The 24432-nt window shown below is 42.6% G+C and overlaps 1 protein-coding gene across 10 annotated transcripts in view; it reads left to right on the top strand.

Annotated features, from left to right (window-relative positions):
* The first annotated feature begins 9949 nt into the window (after positions 1–9949).
* Positions 9950–24432, top strand: part of elavl2 (ELAV like RNA binding protein 2) — a 47851-nt gene continuing 33368 nt past the window's right edge. For 3 of the 10 annotated variants that reach the window (XM_086196977.1, XM_086196981.1, XM_086196980.1), the window contains exon 1: positions 14792–15016. The gene's annotated coding sequence lies outside the window, so the exon portion shown is untranslated. Of the gene's footprint in view, positions 10301–13392; positions 13854–14790; positions 15017–24432 lie in introns of those variants that run through there. The other 7 variants (XM_086196979.1, XM_086196976.1, XM_086196978.1 and 4 more) reach the window with 7 other exon arrangements.

Below are 24432 nucleotides of genomic sequence, written 5' to 3'. Positions count from 1 at the left end.
GTCATGAGATTTGCCCCCTTTAGATACCTATTGATTTTGATTTGCTCCAGAATGCCTGTCTTCTCCTCCCAAGAGGACAGAGGCTGCATAAAGCACCAGTAATGTACCAGCCAACTCTAAATTACATTTTGAGGAGGCGAAGCTTAAACTCTGCAGAATTAAGATTCACGTAATTGGGGTAGCAAGTGGTTGTACCGAGGAGATTCACGACTGGCAGCAAGTACTTCCAAAAAAAACAAAAACAAAAATCTGGAGGTGATCTGGATCAATTTGGAGATTCTCAAGAAAGCACCGGTACTTTAGCAAAATATAGCCTTTTAGCGGTATTTCGTCGACGTTCAATCAAAATCCTTGAGCCTGAGTGGAAAGTTTCGGCTTCCCAAATCATATTGATCGCGCTCTATTTTTGCGATCTAAAAGTACCTGCAGTGTCTTTAATCTACAGTTATTTGCATATAATTTGAGCATTTTGATTCATTGAGGTCATTTATTTTCTGGACTCGTAAACCAGAGGACCTTATTTTGTCGTGGTTGGGTGTGATTTTGATGACGGTATATTCAAGTTTCTGTCAATAGTGAAGTCCGCGCTGCTAAGAAACCTTGCTCGTTGATCCTTTCGTCCGGGGAGCCTACAACTGCTATGGCTTTATCTTCTCACACCGGGACGATTTAATTAAATATCCCCTTCTCCGAGCCAAGCAGCTCTGTCACGCCAGCAACCTGTAGGAAATGCTGCAGGGGTAAATCCCACGTCACTGCCGTATCCCTCCACTGGTCTTTTAGGATCTTCCTACACCAGATATATCAGAGCCTCTTAAACCATACTTCTTTAAACTAACCCCCTCATTTTCCCCCCCAATTCTACATCACCTTTTCATTCTACCAAGCTGCCCTGGTCCACGCTCCACCCACTCTGCCGCTTTGGGGAACACTGCGGACTTCTACGTCGCATTTCGTGTCCCTGGCTGCGTATTTTTACCCAAGAGTGATGACTTTCTCTTGATGGACGTGGCAAAGAGGAGGAGCGCGCATTTCCCCCAAGTTCCCCCTCCTCAACCGGTGATGTGAGAGACCAGGACACGTACCCTCATTCAGCCTCATGCAAACACGCCCTTTTCACCTATCACCAGGACACGCCACCTTTGCGATCTGCTGCTCACTCGGACACACAATCAGTGCAGTGAATCAAGAACAATGGAAGCTGTCAGTGTCAGAACGAGGTTTTGTAGGCAACACAACAGACACTATCTGACCAGGCCTTGGACAATCTTTTGTTTGCCGCACCTTTTGAAAATGTCAGGGTACTTTCACTGTTTGGGGCCCGTTGTTTTCGAACAGTCCCCCTGACAACAAGAGTGCAGTTGCTACCTATTAATTGTCACATTTGCTTTAAACCATTTCATGACTACAATCATGCTAGTGGCAACAGTACCAGGGTGGCTGCAACCTTTGCTGTACTTCATACTAACCTACTAAAAACAAAAAAAACCCACACATAGTTATTTACTTACTCGTTTTAAGTCAAGTCGCTGAATGATGCACAGTGGCACAAGCAAAGAAGGTGAGGAAGCCATTTGCGGTTGTCACATTTTTTCGTGTTCAATCTCCGTCACAACAAATCTGAGCGACTGAAGTGTTCGGAGACAGAAGGTTCTTTATTATTTGTGAGCCGCTGGGAGGTCGTCTTCCAAACACGGGATTATGCCCATTGTGATCTGCCTAAGCGCGCCATATTAGCCATATTCTCATGAAATGGCATGAAAGCTACTTTGAACGTAGGATGCTTCTGATGCGGCTGCGTCAGGGGAACAGGCGGCATACCTGGGAATGCGAGATCTCAGATTCAATTATGGTTTCTAAAATCCCAGATTGTAGCACTTTGAAATGGAAAAGGAGTAATTCACGAGACCTACGTGTGATCCGCAAAACCGGGCTGTATCAAACTGATTCATCCTTTTTGACTGTTAGAGCAGGTATATTTAACATCGTATGAGAACGGGGACCAGACTGGAGAGCGCGCATTAATATCTTTCAGTGGAAACTTGCAAATACACAGCTGTTCCCAGATGTGATATCACAGGGAATGCTTGCATTTGGAGACCTTGGCGTTGGGCTCGACATGACTGGGGTTCACACACGTCTCATTTTGTAACTTTGAAGGCTGCGGTGACAGAAATGCTGCCACAAAAACCCCGCTTTCCCATGATCTGACTGAAATGTAACTTTCAAGAGGATGTCTGTAAGGCCCTCCATCCCAAAGCCGTTGAACTCAATCAATGGAGCTAAGATGGACCATTGGTTGCAGGTCACGTAAGCTATGTTGGAGGAATGTTTGTCCCTGTGATTGAACTGTCTCCCGGGCCTACGCTAATTGAGTTCCCTGTAATCAAACACAGGCTCATATGATCGGTGTCTGCAGCCTTGAAAAGGGTGGCTGATATTATCCTACCGCTCTTTGTTACATTTTGAGACTGAAATTGAAATAGATTTTTCTCTCCTTGTCTTTCACATTGTGACGGACACTTTAACATCTCTGTCTCGCCGGGCCCTTGGCAAACAATGGACTGGGATGCTGAAGCGCGGAAAGTCACCTGTTGAAATGTTTCTTTGCATTTGGTATTTCACGTTATGTTTAATTAATCTGGCGCTTTGATCCAGACTGCCACGTCGAACAGCGGCGGGACGTACGCCCAGGAAATTCTGCACAGACGTCAATCGCTCTCACTCTCTAGTCGAGCTTTGTTGACGTCTCTAAGTCCTTTTTTTTTTTTCCTCACCTAACACCAACATGCACAGGGACTCAAGGGCGAATGAAGAGTTTGTTGGTCTCAGATCCAAGTTCCCGTACAACCGCAATCTGATATTTCTAGTTTGGGAATATTTTAGCGTTTGTGAACAGACGGTTGTCAGCTGATTGTAGCCATTAGCTTCACATCACAAAGACACCATGTAGCATTCTTCATCCTTGCGTCCCGCTTTTTTTGTGGGACTCAAAAGCAACCTTTTGTAGAACTGCAGTAGAAACACCGGTTATTACCAACGAGGCCTCGGACCAAAAAAGTAGTTCCAAATGAGCAGCAAAGTCCTTTTCTTTTTTTTTTTTTTTGGTCACCATGTTCAATCACATCACAATAAGTCTCTCTGAAGTAATGAATGAGAAAGATGCTCAATTCATTTCCCCCAGTAAAGCTGCTGCGTCTAATTTGGACAAACATTTCTTTGGGTGGAAGCAATTAACTGTAGTGATGCACTAATGTGACAGTGCACAGCTGAATCATATCTCAAATTGTGAACTAAAATGGGATCCAACGTGTTTCTCTTTGGTTAAATTCATTAGGGCGGAGATGCCATTATCTCAGCAAACTGCCACGGCTGAATAATTAATCATCCCATCATTTGTTTGTTTGACCGGAATATATAACATTTATCCCTTCGCTCTCTGCTTCCCTAATGAAAGCCTTTCTTTAATTTGAGAAAAAATGTTGCCTCCTCATTTTTAGTCCATCAGGCTGATGCTTGATTTAGCTAATGCATAATGAATCGCAATTATGTGGTTCTTTCGGAGGTCAGGACCACCTTGAGATACGGCGAGAGGCGCGAGTTAAACTTTGGCGGCTCGTCGTAACGCTAAAAGTGAATTTTAGTCATGCAAGTCTGGCCAGTCGGCTACTCCTTCTTTTTTTTGTTCCCTCACAACAAGCTCACATAAGACCTTTTCTGCAGCCATGGTCCTTTCAGAATTTGGACTGAAACAACAAAAAAACCCCAAACAACAATATTTATTTTTGAAAGGTTGACATTTTGGATGTCGTAGCATCAAGCTTTCATGTGGAAATAAAGCACAAACAAAAGCAGGTGAAGGTAGAAATAGATTTTTAGCGCGACAATAACCTCAGCTAATCATGCATGTAGGATCTGAGGAATAATGGAATGGAAGTAAAACTCCCCTCTGCGCCCCCCCCCCCCTCATCCCCCCATTGATTTCTTGTTTGTTTTTTTTGTTGTTGTTTTTTCCTACGATTGATTTGTGAGCAAAGCGATACAAAGACCGACTGTGCCGTAGGTTTCAAAAAAGTGCAAATTGACCCGTGTTTTGTTTGCGAGGTTGGCAGCTGCTGAGGAATTGCCTTTTTTTTCAGGATTGTACCATTCATTAGAAAATAATAGCTTAATGATCTGAAAGAAAGGCAGAAGTCTAAAACAGAACTTTGCATCAATTCATCCGCTTAAGAAAAAATCAAAAAATAAAAGAAAGAACACCGCCCCGAGACTTGAATTGAATACTGGTGAAGAAACCGCAGATGTGATCTGCTCTCGTGTGTGTGTGTGTGTGTGTGTGTCCGTGCGTGTGGTTGTGTTTTCTCACAAAAAAAAGGAGTATTTTTCTCAAGTCAGGACTACCAGTGCCACAGGCTGAAGGGAGAGACAATTGGCTTTCAATCACCGCAACTTCTTCTTCAGACATTTGGATTTCAAAGGGAGGCAAAGATCAAATTGCATTTAGGAAACCAACAAAATAAATAAATAAATAAAAAGAAATAAAAAATAAAAAAACAAAACGTGAGGATGAGTCTGGAGTTGCTGTTTAATGATGCCCTCTGTTTGTTTTCTGGGAAATTCACTTCTCTTTTTTTTTTTAATCTCCTCAAGTCCGTGAAGGCTTGCCAGGGAACCGTGCCACATAAAACCACTTGATTTCTTATTTTATCTGTGGACAACCAAATCGATCGCCGTCTTCCCGGCACCTGCACCACCCTCCAGCTCCTCCTCCTCCTCCTCCTCCTCACCCCCAAAGAGACAGGCCCGTGCTGTCCATCCTCCTCTCCTATCAGACTATTTAGACCAGGCTATTTTTGGGAGGGTAGGGCGTGAGGCAGAAGGTGGTCAGTCGCTCCTCAGAGTTGCAACTGGGTGTTCAAAGGTGTGTGTGTGTGTGTGTGTGGGGGGGGGGGGGTAAAAAAAAAAGAAGAAGAAGAAAGCTTTAAAATTTCCCAACATCCTGACACTTCTAATTGAGATTTCCTGCCCTATTTTCTCCAAGATCTCGCAGTATTTCCCCAAGGATCAAGATGAAAGAAGTAGTTTTCAGGTTTTATTTGTTTTGGGGGGGGGGGTGTTTGTCGTTGCTTTTTTGTTTGTTTGTTTGCTTGTTTGTAGTCGTGGTTGTTTATTTATCGCAATTGAGCAGCTTTTCAGTCTCTTTCATGTTTAAGTTGCCGCGGTCAATAATGAAAGTTCTGTTCAAGTTCTCTTTCATCATTTGATTGCGAACAAAGATTTGTCGCTTCAAAAAAAAAAAAAGTCATATTTTTCACAGCTGCTCCCCTCATCTTCTTCTTTATTTATTTTCTTTGCTCGGCTGACGTCACCCACCGCCTCCAGCTCTTCTGAGCTGTCAGTCCGAGTGTTTGACAAAGCGCTGGGGAAGTAATAATGCTACTCTCAGTCCTTTTGACCTTGAATATTACTTCCAGGGGCGTAGGTATCATGTTCTCAAAAAGAAAAGGAAAAAAAAAAAATCAAATATCTGTAGGTGTATTTTCTTTTAGCGTCTAATTGAATTCTATTCAAGAAAAAATAAATAAAGCAGAATCACTCAACAAGTTGTAGCCAAGTAGTGGAGCTTGTTTTGAGGTAATTTAAACTAATCCCAAGAAATCTGCAGTAAAATTTGCTTGCATTGGAAAATAATAATATACAAATATTGCAAGTATAAAGCACCAAGTACAGTAACCCATAAAATAATATGCCAATGCAGTACTTTAGGAATACTTGATATGAGCTGATTTACTGCGCTGATACTTGTGAAGTGTTTCTTTTCTTATATTAAATTGAAATAAATCGAAGGATATTTGAGTTTGTTTCTCCAGGCTTTTTTTTTTTTTTAATTCAGAAGTTAACAAAATCAAAGGACATTATATTTTCTTTGTTTTTCCAGTTTTTAAAAAAAATAGTAATATTATTGTCGTTACGGAAATTAGACAAACGTTTTTGTTAACGGGAAATGTAAAACTAGGATTGAAATACCAGTACAACAATAAATCGGAATACCTGGTCTCGCGACGCGATATCAGTACGACCAATTGCAGTACTTTTAGTTGAAAACATCACACAACAGGACAAGACAGATACTCGTTGCCGTGTTAACAAGTTCTTTATTGCACGTCTGTGTTGAAGAACGACTACTCTAAGATTTTGTTGCGTATTTTTTCATCTTTTCCAACTTTCATCTTTCACATTCTCATTCCTGTTCTGTTTTATTTTGCAAAATGAACCAATCAATGCTTGAAATCAGTCATTTATTCCTACGTTGGGCGGGAATTTTTCATCTTGGTATACTCAGATACGATGTACAGCGCGTGAATTGTCTTGCGATATGTTTATTATTGAAGAATCGTGATATTACCGCGGTCAAAATACCCCGAACTCCAGAAAAGGAATGACATTCGTACTTGAGGGTTGTTTTTTGTTGTTGTTGTTTTCAAGCCTGCACTGGTGACGCGTGACTGTTTTGTGTGTATAGCTGTGTTTCTGGTGTATTTTGCGTTGGTTCTTGTTTTTGAGACATGAATTAGCCGGCAGCTATAATCTGGTACGCTGCGTCAAAGACTGAATCTGAAGAAAACAACAACAACAAAAATCAATTGATGCATCATGAATTCTCAAGCGGCTCTTCCTCCCATATTGAACTCTGCCGGATCAAATGCTAATGCTAAGTCACACTGGGCTTTAGCGATGACATCATCCCATCTTGTATTACATACAGTTGTGCTAACGCAGTCGCAGTGGGAGCTTCCAAGCAGGACCCGTTTTGGACAGTCAATGACATCATCCACGAGTGTCACCGTGGCACTGCGGGGAGATGCACAAAGAGGGGCCAGTGATCTCGGCCTCCGAGGGGCTTTTTCTGGTTTAAGAACGATTTTTCGAGACATGAGCACCAGAAGAGCTGAGCGGAAGTTAGAACCAAATCATGGGTTCAGATTGTAGGGTTGTTGTTTTTTTTTTTTGCTTTTTTGGCACCATTTGACACACGTTTCTTCATTCTAGATGAAGATCGTCCTCCCTCACATTCTGCTAAACTGAAATAGGGTTGTACCATCCATCCATTTTCTTCCGCTGATTCTTGTCGAGGGTCGTGGGGGGTGGAGCCTATCCCAGCAGCTTTCGGGTGAGAGGCGGGGTTCACCCTGGACAGGTCACCAGTCCATCACAGGACCAACACATAGAGACAGACAACCATTCACACTCACAGTCACACCTACGGTCAATTTAGAGTATCAATCAGCCTCGTCCCCTCTTGATGTCTTTGGACTGTGGGAGGAAGCTGGAGTACCAGGGAGAACCCACACTGGAACAGGGAGAACATGGAGACTCACACAGAAAGATCCTGTGCTGGAGCCGGGACTGGAACCTGGAACCTTCTTGCTGTGAGGCCACAGTGCTGACCATTGCACCACCGTGCTGCCAATAGGGATGTACGCTATTGGATGTTTTGCCGATACTGAACAACTGGTGCTGATATTTTAAACAAGAATTTGATCGAAAAGGCAGAAAATAAATTCTCTCTTCATTTTGGCTCATCTTGCTTGTTCATGATGACGCGACGATGATCAAACGTGGAGAACCTGATCTCAGTTTGATGTACCGATGACACGCCGACATTGTCTTGCGTCCCTAAAATTAAATGTGCCACAAACCAATGATATTCCTCTTTTTCCCGGCAAGCCTCTACTGTTGTATTTTTTACAAAGCTGCTATGCTAAAGCATGTTGGAGCAAAGCGTTTGATCTCAGGCTAACTCCTGAAAGCGGCTTCTTACGTAAGCGGTGAGCTACATTTGTTACCGATTTCTTTTCCGTGTATTTCTACCCGTTTGACTTCCTTTCAGGAGGAAGCTCTTAGCATATCCTGGTCCGTGCAGGGAGCAGTGATAACCACCCGCAATCAGCGCTGAGGCCGCTGTACCACGTTAATGTCTCAGAGGAACCGCGATTGACACCTTCTGGAAGGATCTATTTGAGAGACAGAACACCTGTGTGTGTGTGTGTGTGTGTGTGTGTGTGTGTGTGTGTGTGTGTGTGTGTGTGTGCTGATGAAATGTGAGGCCTGTCAGCCTTGTAGGTTGCCAGTAAGTGTACAGGGAGGTCAAGAGCATTCACCCTTGACATTTCATAGCAGGAGGCGGTACCCTCTGGATCAATCATCCAGATTATCAATGAGCAGAGAGAAGATGAGACACCCCCCCCACCCCCAATATGGAGCGAGGGTTGAGAATATTTACGACCTGCAAAAGATGCGGATGTGACGCAAACCAGCAGGGAGCGCTGTTCTGTGTGTTTGTTTTTGCTGATGCAACTTTATTTTTTTGTCAGTTAAATCCATTTTTAATCTCATTTTCATCCAGATTATGGTTCATCGACGTGTTGATTTTGTTCTCGCTCTCTCTCTCAGTTTGGTTGGCTCCGCCCTCTTCAACTCCAGCGGCGCTGCAACCGAACTTAATGGCATCACGGATGGGGAGCATCGCTGCGGCATCACTCTCGTCCACGTGGAGGCGTCTTCCACCGGATCATCCCTCGTTTTTTTTGTTTGTTGTTGTTGTTGTTTTTTTTTTCTCAGTTAAAGGCCAGAAAGGACTTTTCCATTTCGAGGGAGCGCTTTCAGTTGCTCTGTCCCGTCGTGAAAGTTTTGAAAAATGTGGCTGTTGGAGCTTTTATCTATGATTTAGTGTCGTTTACAAATTTAGACTGGATTTAACTGTTTCTCTTTTTTTTTAAAAAAATGTTGCCCTAAACTGTTACCCTGCTTAGAACTCAAAGTTTTTTTTGTGTGTGTGTTCCTTTTTTTTTTTTTTTTTTTTTTTTTTTAATTTATGTTTTTATCTGCTACGGAGACATTTCTCTCAGGTTTTTCAGAGAACTCTCAGGTTTTATTTTAGTTTTTGTTTGTTTGCTTGTTTGTTTTTTCAAAAACAAAACAAGAAGAAAGTTTTTCTTGGTGTTTTTCGGTCCACAATGATTTAATATTTTGTTATTCTGGAAATATTTGGGTTTTATTTTCAATGAAAACATTGTTTTAACCAGATAAACGCACACACACACACACACACAGAGTAGGTAGTAGTCGATCAGAAAGAAAACAAACAAATATTTAATTGAGAACAACATGAAACAATGACTAAAATAATTTTACAGATATGCAGGCTTTTTGAAAGAAATTCACGCTTATATTTTTTCTACTTCTGTATCCGAGAGGAAAATTAATTGAAAACAAACAAATATCAGAGTCAGAGACAGAAGCGTTGACAAAGTGTCGGTTCAGCTCGATGAGCTGCCAGATCTTAAAAAAAAAAAAAAAAGAGGTTGTTGTCCGTTAAAGTGTTTACATTCCCATCATGATTTCCTGTCGCTTGGAGCTGTTTCTTGGCAAACGACGCATGAAGTGAAATTGTGATGTAAACTGCGCTGTGGCGCTTCTGCAAAATAAATCTTGAATAAACATGAATGAACGTGGGTCATATTTTGTTATTTGTATGACACTGAGACAGGAAGCAGCACCTCCACCCCCCCTCCCCCCCCCTCCCCCCCAGCATGGCATCAGCAGGCCTTGATGCTTCACATTAAAGGGATTGATTCCATTCATGTCCTGGCACTGACCTGGGGGGGGGGGACATTACACATTAGCTCATATTAGCGTCCCTGACACGTCATGTTTGAATACGAGCACCTTCTCTCCATTCAACTTAGGTGAGATTACGCACCGTGACCTGTGTGCTCACCTTTTACTTTTTCAGAGGTGTTCCTTTAAGGCCGCACCCCCCTGTTAGCCCGCCCATCATGGGCGTGGTCAGGGTAAATGTTTGTCACACTACTTCCTGGTTAATATGAGGAAGGGAAGTTCACGTGAGCTGCTTTTCAGACATGCTTTTCAACATCCAAAACAATTGATCGACGTCACATGGAACTGCTGGCGAGAAATTCAAGTCGGTTGTCTTGACCAGTTGGGGAAGCAGCCATGCTAGGCTAATTATGCTACCACCATTTCCACAGGGAGAAGGACAGGAAGTTTGTTAGCCGTAGCCACCTGAACATGCAGGATCACTTTTCATTTGATTCATTTTGCCTTCCACGTCTTATATATTAGCATTAGCATTTTTTTTTAGCTAGCAAAATCTCCCACGCCGCTTCACCAAAATGCTAGTATTTCACTGCTCCACCTGTGTGATGGTACACGGCGGAGAGCATGCTGGGAGGCCCTGACAGGAAGATGGTGCTGCACCAGAGCTCCAGGGGTACTGGTAAGACTTTCTAACACCCGTGCTAAACTCCCTGATAAAATTTAATACTCTGCTGCTCACTAATCCCACATTATTGACTGCAAGGCTGCGATAATGTCCTGTCTGTAAGCGTGTTTAACCTAGCGGGACTCTGAAGAAGTGTAGAGTGATTTGTCAGCTTGGTGAGATCACAAGAAACAAAAATTAGCTCAGCAGCCCCTTTAAGGTGATAATTTGCCGCCTCTAAAGTTTCCGAGCCACTCCAGCTTTTACATTTCCCTGATTTATTGACCCTTCCTTTATGCCTGATCTTTTGAGCATAATCTACCCAGCGAGTAAGTCTTCCTGACATTCTTTTTAGACACACGTTCACAAATCACCATTAAAAATAAGGACGAAAGGTCCGCGTTCTCTTTCATATTTAAAGAATATCTTCCATGCTATCTAAATGCTAATGATCTAATTGATATTTGTGGGCATGAATACCCCCCCCCCCCCTCCCCTCCCAAAAGCCAAAAACCAGAGCAGCGAGACTTAAACGTGTGCTGTCATCAAGATGTAAAAACCTGGAAATCCTTCTCAGCAGATTTGTTTTATGGTTGTTGTTGTTTTTTTTCCCCCTCAAAGTAACTTCCCGTTAGAGTTTTTCCACGCGTAAAATGTATTTATACTCGTTAAGCTGTAAGTTCCAGGTTTTTGATTGAGTAAAACCTTTTTCAAGTAGTATTTTGGGTATTCATCTACACATACTACGTACTCTGAAGCTATGAAGGCAGTATGTCGGCAGATTTCAAGACGCATTCGTGTTTTGTTTTGCACAAACAGGAAGTGATGCGTTTGGCGGCAGACTTTCAGTTTTGAAAGATCTTCTGTTGGGTTTCGCCCCCTTTTTTTTCTTCGCGTCGTGACTTTGCCGATGGAGGCAGTTTGTCCCTGCACGTGAGCGACACTCTGGCTTCGTTGCGTTTCATCATGTTCCTGATTGATCTGTCTGATTTACGACTCGCTCGTCCCCAGTTCTGACGTGTCATTTCAAAAATGCAACTGATGTATTCTTGTCAGGCTGCTTTCAGAAACACATTATTCACTGTCATTTTTTTTGCCTCGTTTTCAATTGAAGTTCTTCAAATGTATTTATTCGAAAACTAAGGGAAAAAGAAGTATTTTTAATGGTTTATGCAATTAAAATATTTCGGTTTAACTTTGTGGAACAATTACGTATTCTTGTAGAACATCCAGGAACTTCTTTTTCTCCAAATTATTTTCAATTCAATGTTTATTTCCAAGGCTGCACGGTGGTGCAGTGGTCTGCACTGTGGCCTCACAGCAAGAAGGTTCCAGGTTCCAGTCCCGGCTCCATCACAGGATCTTTCTGTGTGAGTCTCCATGTTCTCCCTGTTCCTGTGTGGGTTCTCTCTGGTACTCCAGCTTCCTCCCACAGTCCAAAGACATCAAGAGAGGACGAGGCTGATTGATACTCTAAATTGACCGTAGGTGTGACTGTGAGTGTGAATGGTTGTCTGTCTCTATGTGTTGGTCCTGTGATGGACTGGTGACCTGTCCAGGGTGAACCCCGCCTCTCGCCCGAAGGCTGCTGAGATAGGCTCCACCCCTTGACCTTTAACAGGATAAGTGGTAGAAAATGGATGGATGTTTATTTCCACACCACCGGCTCATAACAGAACAGGTCTAGACTTCAGAGCTCTTAAGAGAACCAACGATTCCCCTGTGACCTCAGCGTTTGGCGAGGAAAAGTCAGGGTGGGTCATCGCGGGCCTCGCCCTGTTGGGCTGAGAGAGAGAGCGATGGAAAGAAAAGGGTGTGGCTTTTTTTTTTTTTATTCCTAAGGTGCAATTTGAAATCATTCGTTTGACCCTCGTTCGTGTCCCGAGCCTGCTGTGATCGGGAGCACGCCACGATATCGGTGTCAACCATATCGGCCCAGTTTTGTTCGTCTCTTCGTAACAATAATGTTTAATTCATGGACCTTTTTTCTTGTTTTCCTCTTGAGAAAATGTTTTGGACATGAAGACATTGTTTCGATCAGACAATATCGATAAATAACAGCTAAATCAGTCGTCAAACGTCAGCATGTGCGTCACGCAGCCCTGGTCATGATGTCAGCCCTACAGGTCACATTCATCTGTTCAACGTCCTTACGACCTCAGAAAACAATCTCACTCTTTTTTTTAAAATCCAACCTACATTGGCTTTTAAAACCTTATTTTTTTTGTTATACTTTATGTGTTTCTTTGGGGGGGGGGTGTCAGATCACGTGACTTGTTCTGGATCGTGGTGTAGTTTGTTTCCCATTCAACTTGTATGAAACCACTTCTCCATCCTAACTGTTGCTCCACCCTCTGAGACGTGAGAGCTGCGCTTCGTACGAGCCGCTTGTCGTTGTTTTAAAGCGTGTCACGGGGTAGTTTGTGTGTGTGTGTGTGTGTGTGTGGGGGGGGGGTAGTAAAGGGAGCCCGGTATCAGCGTCCACCTTTTGTTCGGAACTCTGAGGGGGGGTCGAGCGGTTGTGTGAGCGGTGCAGTGCGGGGCGGGCTGACCGCAGGGCTGCAGGAGCTGTCCGTGGTGCTGAATGCGACGCTGTTTTGTTTTGTTTGTGTGCGTGCGCGTGCGTGCGTGCGTGCGTGTGTGTGTGTTTCATAAATTGTGTCACAAAAGGAGGCACAAACGTGAGAAATACCGTTGCGGATACTGAGACGATGCCGCAGAAGCTTTTCTCACCACAAAATGAGCCGACATTTAAACCAAAAAAAAAAAAAAAACCCTAAAAAAAAAAAGAAGAAATAAACCCCAAACACGTTCTCATTCTGTATTCTTGGATTGCAGCGGTGTCCGAGTGTCGCCGAGGAGGACTTGAAATGCCATATTTAGGAGATGATGGTTTTGAGTGACTGGCGAGGGGACGAATGGCGTGCGAGCCCAGCGAGAGCCAATGGTAGTGGAGAGTCTGCGTGTGCGGTGGATGGAGCCTCCGCGGGTATACTTCCGCGTCCAATACGTGTCCATGTGTAGGTTGAATGGATGAAACGGCGAGAGCGGAGAGGTATAGGCATGCTGTGATACGGCCCTATATATTCACCGGCAGGACTATCTTCCTTTTAAAGACAACCTCCTCGTTGCTTTGCTTTCCACTTAGTGATGTCGCGTATTTGTGTGGCGCACCTGTAAAGAGCGGAGACAGGCAGAAGCCGGGGTTTTTTAATTATTTGATTCCTTTTCTTTCTTCTGTTCCTTTTTTTTTTACAACCCCCCCCTCCCCTTTCCCCTCTTTTGTTCCATGAATTTGCTGAAAGGAGCTCATTTCTGTGTTTTGATTTAATAAATATTTCATTTTTCCTCATTTTATCTTGTTTGTCTTTGGCTTTTTATGTTTCGAAGTTAAGATAGAGATAGATAGATAGATAGATAGATAGAAAGAGAGAGAGAGAGAGAGAGAGAGAGTGGGAAAAAAGAGAGAGTGAGAGAGTGAGGAGAATTCATCATTTGACCAGCCAGGTGTTTTCATTCAGAGATTGTTTTGCCCTAAGGACGTCCGTAACTTTCATTAGTAGAAACGGTAAGATATTGTTTTTTTCCCACATTTTGTTCATTCAACCAAGTGGATTTTGTACCCTGTTCATTCTTTACAGGCTTGTATATGCAGAGCAGATTTCTTATTGCATGCAAACGCGATGAGGGGAGTGAGAGAGAGAGTGAGTGAGAGAGAGAGAGAGCGAGAGAGAGAGAGAGAAAGAGGGGAAAAAAAGTCGCCGTGATGCATTCATGTTTCCAGTGGCGGCTCTGAATTGCGGTGTTTTGGCAGATCGACTGAGTGGACTACCTCCACATTGTTTGCATGGATGCATTTCCAGATTTTTCTGAATGATGGTGTTTAAAAAATAGATATTTATTTATATATATATTTATATATATATAACATATAGGCCCTGTCAGGGTGCTGAAACGTGGGGGTCCACGTAGTATCCGCTGACTTCACCGTATCTGATGGAACTGTCGCTCACAATCTGTTTCATGTGGAGGCTCTCATTAATTGCTTCAAGTTTAATATTTTTTTTAATCTCTGGTTTTATCATTTTTGATTAAGATGTGATTTTTTTCCCCCAAAAAATCGCCAAAATTATTATTTTTTTTAATTAGGGTGGTTATTTTAAAAATAGATTTGCACAAGTGTCACGCAAAGTGCAGGTTTCCTGCTTTTTTTTCTCGCCATTTAATTTTTTCCCCGTTTTGTTTTTTTAAAGCACTGATAACCCGAAATAGAGCTCATGATTTCCTCTGTTAGCTGCAAATGCATGCGTGTCCTTTTGGCATCGACCGGACGGTGAAATGTGACCGAGAAACAGCGATTTTTTTTTTCTGACATAATTTAAGGGGTGGATCAAATTGAGTTGATCTTGTGTTTTCGTGGAACCCCTGAACGCCTCACGTGAGCAGGTCGCAGTCTTGTGAGAGCGAAAAGCGACTTCTTTGTTTTTCGTTTTTTTTTTTTGTTTTTTTTTGTTGCTGGACAGTGGAACTCAAACGATACACCTGCAGCGAATCAATTAGTTAAGTCTATTTCCGGGGTAGACGCGAGGTCCTCTCTGATTGGTCGACGGGCCTGATTAGTTTACTTAGGGTGGCCGCGTTCCCGCCACCGCCCCTATTCCACCTAGCAAAGATTGACCAAAAGTTTGATGTCTGCAGACTTAACCCGCAAGGCCGATTCAACACCTCAAGGTAAGGCACAATTAAGGAGTAGTGATAAAATATTACCTGGCGAAATCTAATGTGAATTCAACGTACATAGACCAAAAAAAAAACCTTAAAAATTAGTTGCTAGCAAAGCTTAGCGAAGCTAACAGCAACCGACGTATTGCTTGCAGAACTCCATAGGAAAAGTCACTGTTTTTAGATGCCTACGCATTGCGGGCTGTTACGTCATGTTATGCTAGTTGTATCGAATTTTACTCAATTTTAAGTTGTTTTTTAAACTTCCGGTTCTAGGAAAACAAAACAAAACAGAAACCTCTAGTTACGGATTAAAATCTAATTTTAGTCACCAGCCACTGCTGTTGGTGGAATTCAATTTAGCCACTATCCCAACCCCAGTGTTTGGAACAACCACGCCGCTCGCTGGCGAAATATTTATTGTAGTACAAAAAAAGCTGCACTTTTAATATGTAGTGTCACCAAAATATGTATGTAAAAAAAAGTTGTAATCACGGAGCTGTCTAACAATGGTTCCGGGAGCGTTTTTTTTTTTTTTTTTGGATGCCGCTGAAGAGGCTGAGATTTCAGACGCAGTTGTTGAGGTGGCGCAGTTGTCTGCAGTAGCACAGGTGCCACTGATTAGCTAATTAAGCAGGGCAGCTCTCTCTCCACATGCCCGCTCCACATTGTGACTTAACTAATTACAGCTGCCTTGCATGCTGAGCCACATGTTTTTAGCCCCTCAACATCGGTGATTATGCCCTGTATTTAACATGCAGTATATCATAATAGGATGTTTGGAAAAGTCGCCATCTTATTAGAAGTGTATCTCAGGGTTTTGTCTCAGAAAACTGCTAAGTAGCTTCCTTTTGCAGGATATTACAGTCATGGCATCAGTCCTAATTTAATGGCTGAAAGCAAATGCTGGTATTACATGCACTCATGACACTGAAGTCCATTTGCAAATAGTCCCAGAAGTGTTTTTTATTTTTTGGTGGATGCAAATGCAGGGAAGGAGAGCATTGGAGGGTAATATTTTGACCGGTCTTCATCAAGTTACATTTGTGCAGGACCTGGCCTTGAATGTTGTTAAATGTGTTGACGCTACATTCGTTTAAATGGCAGGTTTGGTGAATAATCCTAAGTTCCAAGATCATGAAAATAACATCTTTTTTTTTTTTTTTTTATTTACCTGGAGGAACACATGCGAATGAAATTTTTACTTAAGGTGTAAATTTATGATCGTTAACCTTCAGGAACAGATCATGTATATTTAATTAAAAAAAAAAAAACAACTTACAGAATCCAGTATTGATTTGAAATAATGCAGCAAGCGAGAAGGTTGGCGTTGCTTTACTCATGCTGTAGCACTCACTCAGACTCCTTCTAGAAAATCTATAATGTAAATCTAAGGACTCACATTTGTGGTTTAAGAGTATTTCTGTCTCCATGAGGCTCTGCATCTTTGTGGGATTCCAGTTTATATCAGAGGAAGCTGTGTTAACGTGTATAGAGATTCATATGTGTGCTCATTTTAGTCATTTTTTTCCCCCTCATCACCGTTCGTGCAGTCTTCAGAATTTCAGGAGCTCGGGTGACCCTGAGAGGGGGAAAAGATGGGAGCGCTTGTCTTTATGTATTATTGAGCCTCCACGTTGGCTTTCTAAATAAAGGCTGCCGACAGAGTGGCTAAAGCGCGGGACAGTCAGTGGCCGCATCACTGTGCCTCGTGCAGCAGTGCCACTGTCAGAACTGGGTTAGTCTACCGTGGGTGGCGAGCGGTTTTACCCCATTTGTTCTTCTTAAAAATCATCCCATTTCCTGTCTCCGCGGCCTCCCTACCCCCCACCCACTGCAGTTGATCCAGTCTGAGATGGTAAGGGAGTGCACACAGGGCTCTGGGCCATGTGTGGGTCATTACTGGAGGCGAGCGATGCAGCATCCTTGAACCCTGTCGCTGCATCCCAGCAGCTTGGAAAGACTGCCACGTCTCCTGCTCTCTGCATGCTGAGATATGTAGCCTGGAGATGCTGGTGTGGATATGCCTTGTAGTATCGGAAAAGTCCTGGTATTTCTTCATCATTTTAAATAACATGGATTTTTTGTTGTAGGCAGATGTGTTTCAGTGGTCCACCTCAAATTTAGTGTTCTCGTCGAGGTTATGGCTCTTTGGAAAATAGTTTTTTAATTCTGGTGTTTTTTTTTAATTGACTCAGACATCCTTCTGTCATAGTAGATAAAGGGTCTTGTGGTTGGCCCGCCATCTCTTCAGCTGGACTGGCATCACGGTTTGCAGGAATCGGTGAATGTGTCAGTGGCTCGCTCTCAGTGAGCATCACCGACTCATCTGATCAGAAGTGCTGGTGTATTAAACAGTGGCAAGATCAGGCACCTCCTGGATCCTCCATCCATCCATTCACAGTATCTCTTATCCAATAATGGTCATGGGGGGGCTGGAGTCTATCCCAGCTGACATTGGGGGAGAGGCGGGGTTCACCCTGGATGGGTCGCCAGGGCCACCAGGAGCAATTAGGGGCTCAGTATCTTGCTCAAGCAGGGAAGTGAGGATCGAACCAGCGACCCTTCGATTGCTAGATGGCCACTCTACCTCTGAGCCACGCCGACCCTTCCTTTCTTTTTAGTTTTATTCAAAATCTTCAAGGTGGGGGGGGGGGGGGGGGATTGAGGATGACACTGCTGAGAAGTTAAGGAACATGTTATATATTTTTGTTAAAAATGTTATGTTTCAGATTCCAGAAGCCTTACAAATGACAGTTTTATCTCTGGTAGACATCTTTTTTTTATTTATTTTTTTATTCCCTCTTCTACCCCACACACGCTGCTGGATTCTGCTTGATTTTTGGTGGAAGAGTGCCAGTTACAACTCAGAATTGCATCACTTTTTCCCGACTGGCTGTGGCTGCCATAACTTACCCACTCAAACCTCTCCTCTGCAGCCCGGCACCTTCAGGATGAAATGTATCCTCAACAGCAGGAGGAATGAATCAGAGACCTTTTTTTTTCTTCTTTTTCTTTTTTTTCCCTCTCCTGCTAATCTCGTTTGGCAACAAATCGAAGGATCTGGGAGGAGAGGGGACTTCACCTTATGTCCAGCGTCATGCAACGTGATGAATCTGGTCTCCTCTCGTCACTTCTTGGATAAACTATCAAAACGTAGCCTAAGTTTATTCATCTCCTCTCACCTCCAGGAGACCTTGTGTGATCACAGCGTCAGAAAAAGACTTTTTAATTTTTTGTCATCATTAAGTTGTGAGGGAGGGGGTAGAAAGTTGAGATTGTAGTTCGCAATAAATGCACTGATTCAGATTACGATTATTTAAGTCATTATTTTAGGACCAGAAAACATACAAAGACAGCAAATACAGGGCTGCATGATAAATTGCATTAAAACCATGACTTTCAAATGTCATTTTTCTAAGATTTTTAAAGTTTTTTTTCTATCTGATTGAAAACATTTCTGCTGCATTTTGATTCAGGACTTCATGTTAAATCCAAACAAGCACTTCTTCCTCCTTAATGAACCACAAGATGGCGCTGCACCATGTGATGCAGAGCGTAAGGGAGCACGAGTAAGACAAACAAACGAGCTGTTGTTTAAGGACAAGTGAACAACGTGAATCCAGAAGAGAACCTTGCTGAACAACAGCAGTCGCTGTGACTGCACAGCTCCTGGACCGCAAAAATGTTCATGTTGTGTGGTGGACGCAAACACGATGAAAGTCTATGCTAGCAGTGTTTCACCGTTGTCACTCATACCATTAATGTATGTATCGATCTTAAACGTGACCACAAACTGTTTTTCAGAGACAGAGACAGAAGAATAAATCCCCTGAAACCTGACAATACTGGCGTTTGTCATTCAGCGATAAGGTTACGTTTACACGAAAACGATGTGAACAGAGAATGCATAAGTGGCGTCGCATCCTCCCTTTTTTATTCCACATTTACGCGGGCATTTGTGGAATTGGATTTTGTATGCACGCCAGGCGGCTAGGTGGTGGTGTGATACACTGCCCCACACCACCACCATGCACGTGTGCCTGCCTAGAACCTTCCTTCTACTTCTCTCCTTCGTAGCGCAAAATGCAAAACCAAAACATGGCTAATCCATCATCTGTCACCTCGTGATGTTCATGAGGTTCTCTGTTGCTGTTGGAATGTGTTCTGATACGTGATCAGCAGGTTGCTGGCTGGAGGTGGACCCAGAGGAACCCAAGATAAACGCGTACGCGACGTGAGCTGATCAGAGCAGACTTTAGCAGTCTACACGGGAATGTGTTTTAGTGTTCCACACTGGACGGTCGTTCCATTTTTTTTTTTTTAATTTTCCCCCATTTTCAAGCCCCCAAAATGCTGTCGCTGTCGAAATGAAAGGCACATCCTATAGTGTTCTAGTCGTTTCCACCTGCGAGCGTTGTTGTGTAAACAGGGCCTTAGGCTAAAAACATGAGCGGTGCCCTTTTGCTGAGGTGCTGGTCGATGGGGCAACAGGCCAACACTGTTGTTGGCAGCGTTGACACTCTGCCTGTCTGCAAACAAACGAGTCTGTAGAGTCAAACGAGTCAAATGTAACATTAAAGTTTGTCATGTTTCAAATGTTCTGAAATGCTCATTGAAAGATAAGTGTTTTAATGGAATGTCTAGAAGACTTTGAAAAAGGTTTAAAAAAAAAAGTGCAGTGTCTCCAACACGCAGGCAAAAATGGCTGACTCATCAACACGACAATTATGACACCAATCAAGGAAATTACTGGGAGAATTGAGAATGCATTTTTAATTGATAATTGAGATGCACCAATAATTAAGATGCATTTATTGTCTATTATTAATCCATTTCTGTCTGATAATTTTAATTGAATTCCATCTTAATGCCTGAATCGTTTCACCTTAGTTTTTATTCATTGTGTTGCTTCTCGATGAGACTTCCCGCAGATTCCTGAGGGATTTACCTGTTAAATCAACAGTCGTCATGTTAAGCACGCACAACTAAGTCGTGCTAAAACCAGCATGACGGCGCTGACTGAAAACCACACCTACCTGGTTGTGAGTGAAACATGTCGCAACAGGGTCATCCTGCCAGCGTGTGACGCGAAATACACTTGCGCACGTCCTGATTTTGTAGTCAAAATGGAGATGCGTGATGCCACAGAAGAATTATATAAAGTTGCACACCTGTGGAAAAACCTACTGGCTTTTCATGTTTGAAAGTATTTGATCTGAAATAACGTTTTTTTTTTTTAAGAGTTGTGTTGCTGTACGGTGCAGTGATACATATTTACACACATTCCTGAGAGATCCCTCAAGGAATGCGAAGACAGTCCCTCCTCGAAGCTCTTGCAGCACTGTGTTCCCGTCTGGGATCTCCCTGGATTTTACAGACACGTGCCAAATCGCTGGAGAACATGTGGAATTTACAAATTTGACGTCAAACCCCCCCCCCGTGTTGTTGGCTTCAATGAAGAAGTGATCACGATGGGACTGACGGAAAAGTGCCCAAAGAGAATCGCATTTTATACACCGGTGAAGCCAAGATGGTTCAAAACTTAAAGATTACGCCAAAATATTTTTTGCACAGGAATCAACTGAAGCGGTCGTAGATTGTGCAGTCTTCCTTGCACATTGAAGTCCTGCTTCTATTTCTCAAACCAAAACAGAACTTGGATCAAAAGGCGTTGACCAGGATGGCGGTTGTGTTTGACAGGCAGGCAGAATCCTGACTCTGCGCGTCGTACGATCAAATGGAGGCGTTTTGGGCTTTTGGGAGAAGAAATGTTGCCCTTTTTTAAAAGTCAAAGTTTACACATTTTTCAATATGTACAAAATGTATCATTGAAACTTGATCTGGATAAAAACATCTGTTCATGTGGGATAACAACCTAATCATTTGGGATGCACAATGTTGGATTTTTTTTTAACTTGGTTGAGAGCTGATATTAACTGCTGTTGGTGTAAAACAGGTTTATCTGATTTTGTATTTCCAAACCATTAAGAATCATGCATGAATCATGTGTTTATCTTCATTTCTTTGTCAAAAATGACTAATATCTGCTCGTACTGATGACGGTACCGATACGATCGTGCATCCCTGTTAACGAGTTGTAAAAATATCGAAATATTAAATATCTCCAAAAACAATCGCATATCCTGAATCCAACTGCTTGCAGTACAAGGAAGATGTCAGAGCACCATTTAAAGCCGAATATTAGGCAGTATTACTAAATATCAGACACATCAGTCGTTAAAACGTATGTTTGAGTATTTGTGAAAGAACATAGTGATGTTTAGGAAGTACAAAATGCCTCTATCATTGAAACTTGCCTGACTAGAGATAATGTCAACATTGATAAATCTCATTTATCAGCCTAGTATTGAAATATCTGCATGTAAAATGATTGTAAAACAAAATCCATCATCATGTTGCATCCCAAACTGCATCCTCTGAATTTAAAGGTGTTCTCTCAGTGTACTGCCTAGTCGTACCTCACTGGGTTATGCTGATGTTAGTTCCAAGTGTTTGCAGCCAAATTAAATGCCATATATTTGGGCCTGAAGACCCTAAGTGACAAATCTGCTCGGATGTGCTCATATGGGGTGATGGTGACACCATCAATAAAGAAAACGTTGCTGTTTTTATACCCAAGTGCTGCAGCAGCAGCTCCTCTTATATCTCACGTCAGAGCACGAGAAGCCTGGGACTTTATTAGAGCGTTGTATGTTCTAGCATTTGGCTTTGCTTGGGGAGTCACGTCTGTGTTTTCAGTTGGGATATTTTGAACTGTTACTTGTGGGCTTTTAGTTTTCAAGGACATGCCGTGCATGTCAGCGTGTGCACTCCGGAGTTCTTCACTCTGCAGCTTGTCACGCATACTTGGTCAATTTAATCCTCTGAGGAGCGAGTAGCAAAGATTCGTGCCTCCTCACTTTTAGTGCTCCATCACATCAGCACATGCTGATCTCTCCCTTGCATTGAGCTCCAACTTAACAAAGTTCCTTCTTCAGATGAAACTACTCAGTGCTGCTGTCGAAAGTTATCGCTCACTTGTTTGTTGGGCCATAGCCTTGAACCGTTCCATTCCATCGATCTAGTGTTGTCAGAAATGATCACTGCGTGTGTTTCTGCCTTTGTTTGTTGTTGTTGTTGTTGTTGTTGTCAGGTGACTCTTAAGAAATTTAAATAAGGACAGGATGAAGACTAGCAAACGTGGATACGAGGACGTTCGCCCTGGGTGGGCACGAGTAATCGGTTGCTTGCCATTATACGATTTATTTCCGTTACCCCTGCTACGACATGGAATATCTTGGTCTCCCTAATTGTTTGTTTACTCTCCTGTCATTCTGTTATAGGACCGACTAACGAGGCAGGAATGATCTCCTGCTTTTTGTGATTGAGTACTACGGGCATGCTTACATTGTAACAGATACTGCGTGTTTTTGTAAGACGATCAACTCTTCGGTAAATGCCTCCTCACCTCCCTGCTAAGCTGAGTTATATGATACACACTGTTTTGGCCTGATGAATATGCCTAAGTTTTGCTCCGTTTTGTTGCTTCTGTAAGGTTGGGCCTGGTTGATGAGGGATTTTTGAGCCTGGTATTGATTTTGGAACAGGAAGGAATCTCAGATTAGGCACCGATTAGTGAATTGTTGTGCCGGAATCAAAATGGACCTTTTCTACGTTTATTTTCCACTGATATGACCGTGTAAAGGTACTGAAGAAGCCCAATTCCTCAAACCAATAATTTACTTTATTCAGAAATATTTAACGTCATAAGTGACCGTTTAAATAAAGACCAAAATAAAATGGTAAAATAAAAGAGGCGCCTGAGCGCTGTCTTCTGGACAGACTATTTTCCACCTTTTCTAATCACCACGGTCCTTGTTTTCAGCATTTTATGTGTTGGAAAAGAAAAGGATTTTGATAATGGAAAAATAAGCCGATACAATGTATCTGTGGTCGGTCGATAACGGTGGGTGTACCGTCCAACCCCCTTTCTTGAAATAAATTCTTATAAAATGGTAACTCAGTGTTTTGATTCATGATGGTCATCATTTGTACTGCTGTTTACTTTAATCTCACACTGCAAGTAAGAGACCCCCCCCCCCCCCCCCCCCCCAGTACTTCACACCGTTACTGCAGCTGGGGAAACATTACTCAGGCTCATCCTTAATGTAACCTTTTTTTCTCCCTCATCCTTCTCAATGAAATCAAAACTAAAGCACAGTATAGAGGCCCTCATGTTTCTAGACTCGAGGCTCAGCGTCCTCAGCTGCCATGAACTAAAAAGAGTTCTCTATCCTCAAGTGTCAGTTGTGTCTTGGGTGCGCCTGATTCATTTAGAAGTGAAGGAGCTTCCCAGTTGGAACCTGTTATCAGATTTATAACGGCGTGTTGATCAGCCTCGGAGTTGATTTACAGCCGTGTGTCCGCTCGATCGGCACATTTCCGTGTGGCGATTTCATTAACACAGTCATTGAGCTGCTAAAATGAAGCCAGCGCTATCTGATTTGAAAGGATATACAAAGCTAAGAGTGACTGACCAAAAAACACCACAACCTAACTGATGAAAAAAAAATACAGCTTTTCAAAGAAATGAGAACAGACTTTTAGGCCAGAGTATCTCATGTCTTTACCAGTTTTATTTGGGATATCATTACTGGCTGCCATGTTGTAGCATACGTCTAATTATCCAGTACCCAAGCCCTTTGATTCATGTTCAATCATTAGTTAGTTTACTTTTTTATTTATTTATTTATATATATATATATATATATATATATATATATATATATATATATATATATATATATATGAGAGAGGAAGTTTTCTCCTTGTCCATCATTTTTAGTCCCACACAAGCAGACAAATCCACTTCTCGTGTGTGTGTGAGAGAGAGAGAGAGAGAGACAGAGCTCTTGGCTGCCTGCTAGTTAGCTTAACTACAATAAGTGATGAAATTTTGAGTTGCTTTCTTTACTACCCCACAGCTAGCAAATACTCTCTAATCCAAATGGTATTTGCCTGCATTAGTCGAACTAGCATTGTGTTGAACATTTGCTGAGAGAAGACTGTTTGCTTGCGAGATGGTTTTAAATTCACATGCACAGCTGGAACTACTTTCCTGGGTTCTCCTGGGTCCGCAATGATTTGACGCTTCGCTCTCAACCCTTGGCCAACGTAACATTTAACAACTAGAAGAGCGACTGCTGCTCCTAATCCTGGTTGACTTTGTAATAGAAGATGAAGACTATTTCTGAATAAACAAAGATCCTGAGCTGCAATTATTTCAAATGGAATATACAAAGAGGAACTGCGGGCTTTGGAGGCTGATGGAACAATAGGGGATGGAAGGCTGAGGCAGTGGAAGTAATTCCTCTGTGTATCTGATAAAATGTCAACCCAACCCAAGGCCTATTTATGCAGGC

Source organism: Aulostomus chinensis, chromosome 24 (assembly GCF_037954235.1).
Source record: "Aulostomus chinensis isolate RoL2024-O1b breed Wild chromosome 24, RoL_Achi_v1.0, whole genome shotgun sequence".
Classification (NCBI taxonomy): domain Eukaryota; kingdom Metazoa; phylum Chordata; class Actinopteri; order Syngnathiformes; family Aulostomidae; genus Aulostomus; species Aulostomus chinensis.
Note: the sequence above shows the minus strand (reverse complement) of the source record. Positions and strands in the feature narration are given on the sequence as shown.